General features: G+C 46.3%; 1 pseudogene; it reads right to left on the reverse strand.

Moving 5' to 3' along the window:
* Positions 1-385: 385 nt before the first annotated feature.
* LOC123111664 (protein FAR1-RELATED SEQUENCE 11-like) lies at positions 386-7,913 on the reverse strand (annotated as a pseudogene).
* Between the last annotated feature and the right edge of the window lie 397 nt (positions 7,914-8,310).

An 8,310-nucleotide genomic window follows, 5' to 3' on the forward strand; every position in this document is an offset into this window, starting at 1 on the left:
GCTTTCAATATTAGAACGGTGAAAAATGGACAAGCCATTTTTCTCAGGTCTGGTTTTATTTCAAATGCTTATATTCAATTAAATTCATTATGTGATACTATTTGAATTGTACTAATATGAAGTTCTAACAGGGGTCAATTGATAAATCGAGGGACTTAATGATTACGCAGCTTATTTTTTCGGAGAGAAATACGCTCAACGATGTGAAGGACAAAGTTACCCAGCTTGCAAAGAAGAAATAAATGTGGCAAAATTTTTATACAAGAAAATTTTGTAGGCTCAAATAATGTTTACATTTATTTCGACTATCATGTCTTGTGATGAAGAAGACACTACTATTTTGAATATTTAAGTCGAGAATGACATTTGGATTATTATGTTGTCTTCATGCCGTTGTCTTTACATTTGAAATCTTCATATTTATAGTTGTGCAGTCGTCAAATTGTTTTCCTGTACTGCTAAATGTTAAAAAAAATGTAAATATATTTATTATGCACTTTAAAGCACTGTCGCTGTCGCTTATTATAACACCGACGTTCTTAATTTCCTTTTCTACAAAAAAAAATTGCCCACTAGTGCGCCGGCCAGTCTGACGTCAGACAGGACCGACGGCACTGTCCAACAGGGCAGCGTCGAACGACGGGTAGCATAACTAATCAAGGACGCTCGACTGCAAGTGCGCCGCCGGGTATATAAGCTGGTCGTCGCGCGCTCCGTTGGGCGAGGTGGGACTAAAACTTAGCTATCACAGCCGCCGTGCCTGCAGCGACGCGCGTGACCGCGTGGGCCGGCCCAATACCATTGTTTCCGCTCGCGGCGCGACGACGGCCCTAGTAGCACGCGGCGTGACGACGGCCCAAGTAGCACGTGGGGCGACTTGGAATGTTTAGTCCCACCTCGGCCGACGGAGCGCGCGATGACCGGCTTATATAACCAGCGGCACATAGGCTATCGAACTCCTTTCATTGCCTCGTACTGCTGCCGCCGTCCGACTCTGCCCTGTGGGACAGTGCCGCCGGCCGACGCTGCCACTGTGGGACAGTGCCGCCGGCGCACTTGTCGGGTGTTTTTTTAAAATGACGGCGTTCTAAGCGACGACGACCGTGCAATGCAGAAAATATACAGTAAACAACGACGGCAGTACTATGCAAAAATGAGCACGCCAAAATAAACAACAACGACTTGCACAAAATTAACACATCAAAATAAACAAAGTAAAACTCCTTCTTGCATTACATAGTCTGTCATCAAAACCAAATAGTCTGACATCAACGAAGTAAAATAAGTTTATATAACATATTATAACAATTATTCAAGATCAAATGTATAGAACATTAAAAAATTGTCTTCAATGAAAGGGTGGAACGATCTTCCATAGCCATCCATAATAAAACTGTCTTCAATCAAAGGGTGAACCAATCTTCCATACTCCACAAGTTAAGCAAAGTTCCTACATAACAATAAGATATGTGTTAATTCATAATGAACAAATAAATTCGGTTTGAACAATAACATATATAATAACATAAGAAAATCATACTTAGGATTTTGAGGGCACGTGGACTTATAATGACCCGCAACACCGCACTGTCCACATTGACGTTTGCTTTTCTCATCAAAAGCTTTTGGTCGCCCATTTTTAGTGACATCAGGACCATCCTTACCGCGGCCTTTAACATTCTGTTTTGGTGCGCCTTTGGTGTTAACTTTTGCGGGATCATGAACAAGACCATGATCTTGCTTAGGCTCGAATGCATCGTCGTTCACAAACTGTACCTCCGCACCAGACTCATCCTCCTCAGTGTAATCATTATCTATTATATCCCTCAGAGCCGCCTTCAACTTGTCGAATAAAAATGGTTTATGGCATGCTTTATGAGTTGCTTCAGCAGATAAGATAGTCAACTCGCTGTACCTAGCTCTGTCCCCTGCACCTGCCCATCCTCATGCAAACAGATCGCTAGTGCGCTTCACGGGAAGTCCACCCCTTGCCACTTGGCTCAACCTCCGCAGTACTAAACACTTAGGTATCTCACGTAAGCATAGCTGAATCAGAACGTGAAGAATATGTTTGCAAGGAAGTCCTTTGCGATACATGCTTCTGCAACTGCACTTCACTGTTTCTTTTAAGTTACCTGGGGTGTAGTCCACAGTGAATCTGATATCTCTATTTTCCTTCCATGTCAGTATGAATCTGTGAGTGTCTGCTCCTCTCAGTCTCTCAAGGACCTCTAGCTCCCGTGCCTTCTTCATATCTTCCTGCAAGATATAAAAGTTTGCCGCAGTGAACTCACGGGCAGCTGATTTCTCAATATCTTTACACTCATCCAATACCGGTACTGGAACTGTCTGTGAGTTTGTGTAATCATCATGCGCCTCATTCTCACGGAGACGAACTATGCAGTTCCCGTAGTGCACAATCATATCAACAATAGTCATACCGGAGTCTAGATGCAAGTGAAGGCATGAATTCAGACTCTCACTTCGCTGGTTACTTCGCATACCTAAGAAAAACCCACCTGACAGATATGATGCCCAAAGCCTTTTCTTCTTGTACATCCTATGTAACCATGTCTTTGTTTTCTCCGACTGCCATTTGGCGGTGAACGCTGCCCATCTCTCCTCAAATACCTTTTTTGAAGTGTCATAATAAAGTAGAGACCTGAACTCCTTTAGAGACTTATGATGAAGGTGTTTCTGCATGTTATTCTCAATATGCCACGAGCAAAGACGATGCCAAACCTCCGAAAGTACCTTTCTTATGGCCTTAATCATAGATGCATCTCCATCAGTAATTACTAACCTGGGCCTCTTCTGACAGTGAGCCCTCAAAAATGTCTGAAGCAGCCAGACATATGTATCTTCCGTCTCGTCAGACACAAGAGCACAACCGAATACCGTGGTGCAACGGTGGTTGTTCAGACCGACAAAAGGTATAAATGGCATGCCATACCTATTCATCATGTATGTGTTGTCGAAGACTGTCACATCACCGTAGTCAACATAGTCTCGACGTGATTGAGAATGACACCAGAATATGTTTTTCAGCCTTCCTTCATCATCGACGGTGTGCTCAAAGAAGAAATCTGGATCTCTCTCTTTTCTGGTCATCATGATCCCAATGGCAGTGTCTGCATCACCTTGTGCAAGCAACTTCATTTTTCTCTATAACACATGTTATAAAGCTTCTTCCTCCCAAAACCAGCCTTTGCATATGACCCGGACCTACTGACAAGTTGATCATAAATCATATGTTTCCTGATTCCAGCAACTCCGCCTATGTTGTCTCAACATAGCCGGTCCCAAGCCCGGGTAAATGAGGAGGGTTGTGATAGGCTTGGCGAGCCAACGTAAAAACTCAGCCACTCTTATGGAGATGAAACCCAAAAGATTTTCGTTGGGGTGTAACCCTCTCAGCGACGCGCCACATCAGAACCCGGGTGTGGTGGAAAATGGGCAAGGGCCGGGCCGTCACCCCCCAAGTGGCGCGCCGTATCTTGATCCGGATATGGTGGCAAGTGAGCGAGGATCGGGTCGTCGCATCCTTAGTGGCGCGCTACATCGGTGCCCGGATGTAGTGGAAAATGAGCAAGGGTCTTCGCATTTGACTCGACGAGTGCGAAGGGTAAGGAAGCTAGCCGAGCCTAGGAGGATTCGCTTAGGTAGCTGGAACATAGGGTCTCTGACAGGGAAGCTTCGGGAGCTAGTTGATGCAGCAGTGAGGAGAGGTGTTGATATCCTTTGCGTCCAAGAAACCAAATGGAGAGGACAGAAGGCGAAGGAGGTGGAGGATACCGGCTTCAAGCTGTGGTACACGGGGACGGCTGCAAACAGAAATGGCGTAGGCATCTTGATCAACAAGAGCCTCAAGTATGGAGTGGTAGACGTCAGGAGACGCGGGGACCGGATTATCCCGGTCAAGCTGGTAGCTGAGGACTTGGTTCTCAATGTTATCAGCGCATATGCCCCGCAAGTAGGCCACAATGAGAACACCAAGAGGGAGTTCTGGGAAGGCTTGGAAGACATGGTTAGGAGTGTACCGATTGGTGAGAAGCTATTCATAGGAGGAGACCTCAATGGCCACGTGGGTACATCTAACACAGGTTTTGAAGGGGCGCATGGGGGCTTTGGCTATGGCATCAGGAATCAAGAAGGAGAAGATGTCTTAAGCTTTGCTCTAGCCTACAACATGATTGTAGCTAACACCCTCTTTAGAAAGTGAGAATCACATCTGGTGACTTTTAGTAGTGGCCAACACTCTAGCCAGATTGATTTCATCCTCTTGAGAAGAGAAGATAGGCGTGCGTGCCTAGACTGTAAGGTGATACCTAGGGAGAGTGTTGTACCCCAGCATAAGCTGGTGGTTGCTGACTTCCGCTTTCGGATTCGTGTCCAGCGGGATAAGCGTGCCAAGGTCGCTAGAACGAAGTGGTGGAAGCTCAAGGGGGAGGTAGCTCAGGTGTTCAAGGAGAGGGTATTTAAGGAGGGCCCTTGGGAGGAAGGAGGGGATGCGGACAATGTGTGGATGAAGATGGCGACTTGCATTCGTAAGGTGGCCTCGGAGGAGTTTGGAGTGTCCAGGGGAAGGAGAAGCGAAGATAAGGATACCTGGTGGTGGAATGATGATGTCCAGAAGGCGCTTAAAGAGAAGAAAGATTGCTTCAGACGCCTATACCTGGATAGGAGTGCAGACAACATAGAGAAGTACAAGATGGCGAAGAAGGCCACAAAGCGAGCTGTTGGTGAAGCAAGGGGTCGGGCATATGAGGACCTCTACCAACGGTTAGGCACGAAGGAAGGTGAAAGGGACATCTATAAGATGGCTAAGATCCGGGAGAGGAAGACGTGGGATATTGGCCAAGTCAAATGCATCAAGGACGGAGCAGGCCAACTCTTGGTGAAGGACGAAGAGATTAAGCATAGATGGCGGGAGTACTTCGACAAGCTGTTCAATGGGGAGAATGAGAGTTCTACCATTGAACTGAATGACTCCTTTGATGAGACCAGCATGCGTTTTGTGCGGCGCATCCAGGAGTCTGAGGTGAAGGAGGCTTTAAAAAGGATGAAAGGAGGCAAGGCGATGGGCCCTGATTGTATCCCCATTGAGGTGTGGAAAGGTCTCGGGGACATAGCGATAGTATGGCTAACTAAGCTTTTCAACCTCATTTTTCAGGCAAACAAGATGCCAGAAGAATGGAGACGGAGTATATTAGTACCAATCTTCAAGAACAAGGGGGATGTTCAGAGTTGTACTAATTACCGTGGAATTAAGCTGATGAGCCATACAATGAAGCTATGGGAGAGAGTCATTGAGCACCGCTTAAGAAGAATGACAAGCGTGACCAAAAATCAGTTTGGTTTCATGCCTCGGAGGTCGACCATGGAAGCCATTTTCTTGGTACGACAACTTATGGAGAGATATAGGGAGCATAAGAAGGACTTGCATATGGTGTTCATTGACTTGGAGAAGGCCTATGATAAGATACCGCGGAATGTCATGTTGTGGGCCTTGGAGAAACACAAAGTCCCAGCAAAGTACATTACCCTCATCAAGGACATGTACAATAATGTTGTGACAAGTGTTCGAACAAGTGATGTCGACACCGATGACTTCTCGATTAAGATAGGACTGCATCAGGGGTCAGCTTTGAGCCCTTATCTTTTTGCATTGGTGATGGATGAGGTCACAAGGGGTATACAAGGAGATATCCCATGGTGTATGCTCTTTGCGGATGATGTGGTGCTAGTTGACGATAGTCGAACGGGGGTAAATAGGAAGTTAGAGTTATGGAGACAAACCTTGGAATCGAAAGGGTTTAGGCTTAGTAGAACTAAAACCGAGTACATGATGTGCGGTTTCAGTACTACTAGCTGTGAGGAGGAGGAGGTTAGCCTTGATGGCCAGGTGGTACCTCGGAAGGACACCTTTCGGTATTTGGGGTCAATGTTGTAGGAGGATGGGGGTATTGATGAAGATGTGAACCATCGAATCAAAGCCGGATGGATGAAGTGGCGCCAAGCTTCTGGCATTCTCTGTGACAAGAGAGTGCCACAAAAGCTAAAAGGCAAGTTCTACAGGACGGCGGTTCGACCCGCAATGTTGTATGGCACGGAGTGTTGGCCGACTAAAAGGCGACATGTTCAACAGTTAGGTGTGGCGGAGATGCGTATGTTGAGATGGATGTGTGGCCACACGAGGAAGGATCGAGTCCGGAATGATGATATACGAGATAGAGTTGGGGTAGCACCAATTGAGGAGAAGCTTGTCCAACATCGTTTGAGATGGTTTGGGCATATTCAGCGCAGGCCTCCAGAAGCTCCAGTGCATAGAGGACGGCTAAAGCGTGCGGAGAATGTCAAGAGAGGGCGGGGTCGACCGATTTTGACATGGGAGGAGTCCGTTAAGAGAGACCTGAAGGATTGGAGTATCGACAAAGAGCTAGCTATGGACAGGGGTGCGTGGAAGCTTGCTATCCATGTGCCAGAGCCATGAGTTGGTTGCGAGATCTTATGGGTTTCACCTCTAGCCTACCCCAACTTGTTTGGGACTAAAGGCTTTGTTGTTGTTTTGTTGTTGTTGTTCTTGATTCCAGCACCTGCCATGGTTAAGATATCAGCCTTCTGATATTCTTTTATCTGATTGTGAGATCGAAGAAACGTGACTTCATCCGGTCTAGCTAGAACGTGACTGTGATCATCATTGAAACTGCTGACATACCAAACGTCACGCTCTTTATCAAGTTTCAAAGTTATATGCGCATCGCAGAAGCAACGAGTCTCCCCTCTCAGCCTGCGGGTCCTGCCTTCCATTGTACAACGTTTTGCCTGTCGTTTCCCAGCTCTCGCACACACATACTTTCTCAAGCGCTTAGTTGCCTCAGGACCTTTTGAATATTTCAGTGAGTCCTTTCTTACGCTGAAACCACGCTCGTACGCATACTGATTATAGAAATTGTAAGCATCTCTTAGTGACTTGAACGTCTTCCTCATGACCTTCCAATGCATGTCCAATGATTCTTGCTGATATTCATCAAATCCGATGTCAAAATTAAACAGATCATCACCAACATGCTCATCATTCCCGCTTGTACCATCTACATCTCCCTGTAAATTAATGCATTAAACCATTTATGTCAGTCAGTTATAATTTTAAAATGTACTGTAGTGATGTAAGTTTCAAAACTTACTTTGCTGGAGCTGTCATCATGAGATGCATCAACGTGCGATTTGTCACTTTCATCGTCCACAATATTCCTCACAAAGTTCCCGTCCTCGTCCATCTGCGTGCATTGCAAAAAAAACATGTAAGCGCTCATATGGTTATTATGTCATTTCTTCTCTGATTTTATTAATAACATACCCGGAGTGCACTTTCAGCAAATGAATCATCTATATACATATCATCATTATCATCGCCATGTCGCTGCATCATGCAAAAAAATATTAAATTTTCCGTGCGGTCTATCATATTTACCCCCTCATATTTATTGTTTCATCAACATTGATCACACTTACATTGCCACTATAAGATTCATCCAAACTCATGTAGTTCTCCTCACGAGGTTCATCCATATTCTGTGACGAGGTTTCGTTGTCCTCGCCGTAATCATCGCCATCATAATCTCCCTCCTCCTCTAACTATATATAGTTAAAAAAATTGTACGATGAATCAAACGCCGTGTAACATCATCCCTAAAACAACTATCTTATCAAGAACAACAATGTCTCAAACCAACCTCTTGCACGGCGGCGAGGATTTCAGCCGGATCCATTTCCTCCGATGACGAACGTGATGACGGCGTGACGTTGCTGGCCAGCGGAGGCAGGTGTCGACGGCGTGAGGACGATGGCTGGTCATAGTAGGCGTAGTGCGCGGAGGGAGGCGGAGACGTAGATCGCGGGTGGGCGGCCATCTGGGCGACGGGAATGGAATGCAGCGGCGGGCACGCGCGTCGGCAGTGGTAAAGGCACCAGGGCACGCGCGGCGGCCTGTTTGGGCCGCGACTCGGGCAACGGCGACTTCGTGCAGATGGGGGCTATAAGGACATATTTATCCCTAAGTGTTTTGGTGATTGATGACAACGCATTTGCGGACTAATCGTGTGCCATGAGTTTTCCAGACTCTTCTCTGCTAGGCACAAGACGATTGGGTGCCCCTCGAAGACTGACGAAGACGACGTCTTTTCTATGTTTCTTTTTGGTGGATTTGAGTCGTAGGAAAGCCGTACTATTAAGAGGGGGTCCGCGTTGGAAAGGTTTGGGTGGAATCATCACGTACACGTCTCCTTTTATCCCCTCCTTCTTCCTTGG

The sequence above is a fragment of the Triticum aestivum genome, chromosome 1A (assembly GCF_018294505.1).
Source record: "Triticum aestivum cultivar Chinese Spring chromosome 1A, IWGSC CS RefSeq v2.1, whole genome shotgun sequence".
In the NCBI taxonomy this organism is placed as follows: domain Eukaryota; kingdom Viridiplantae; phylum Streptophyta; class Magnoliopsida; order Poales; family Poaceae; genus Triticum; species Triticum aestivum.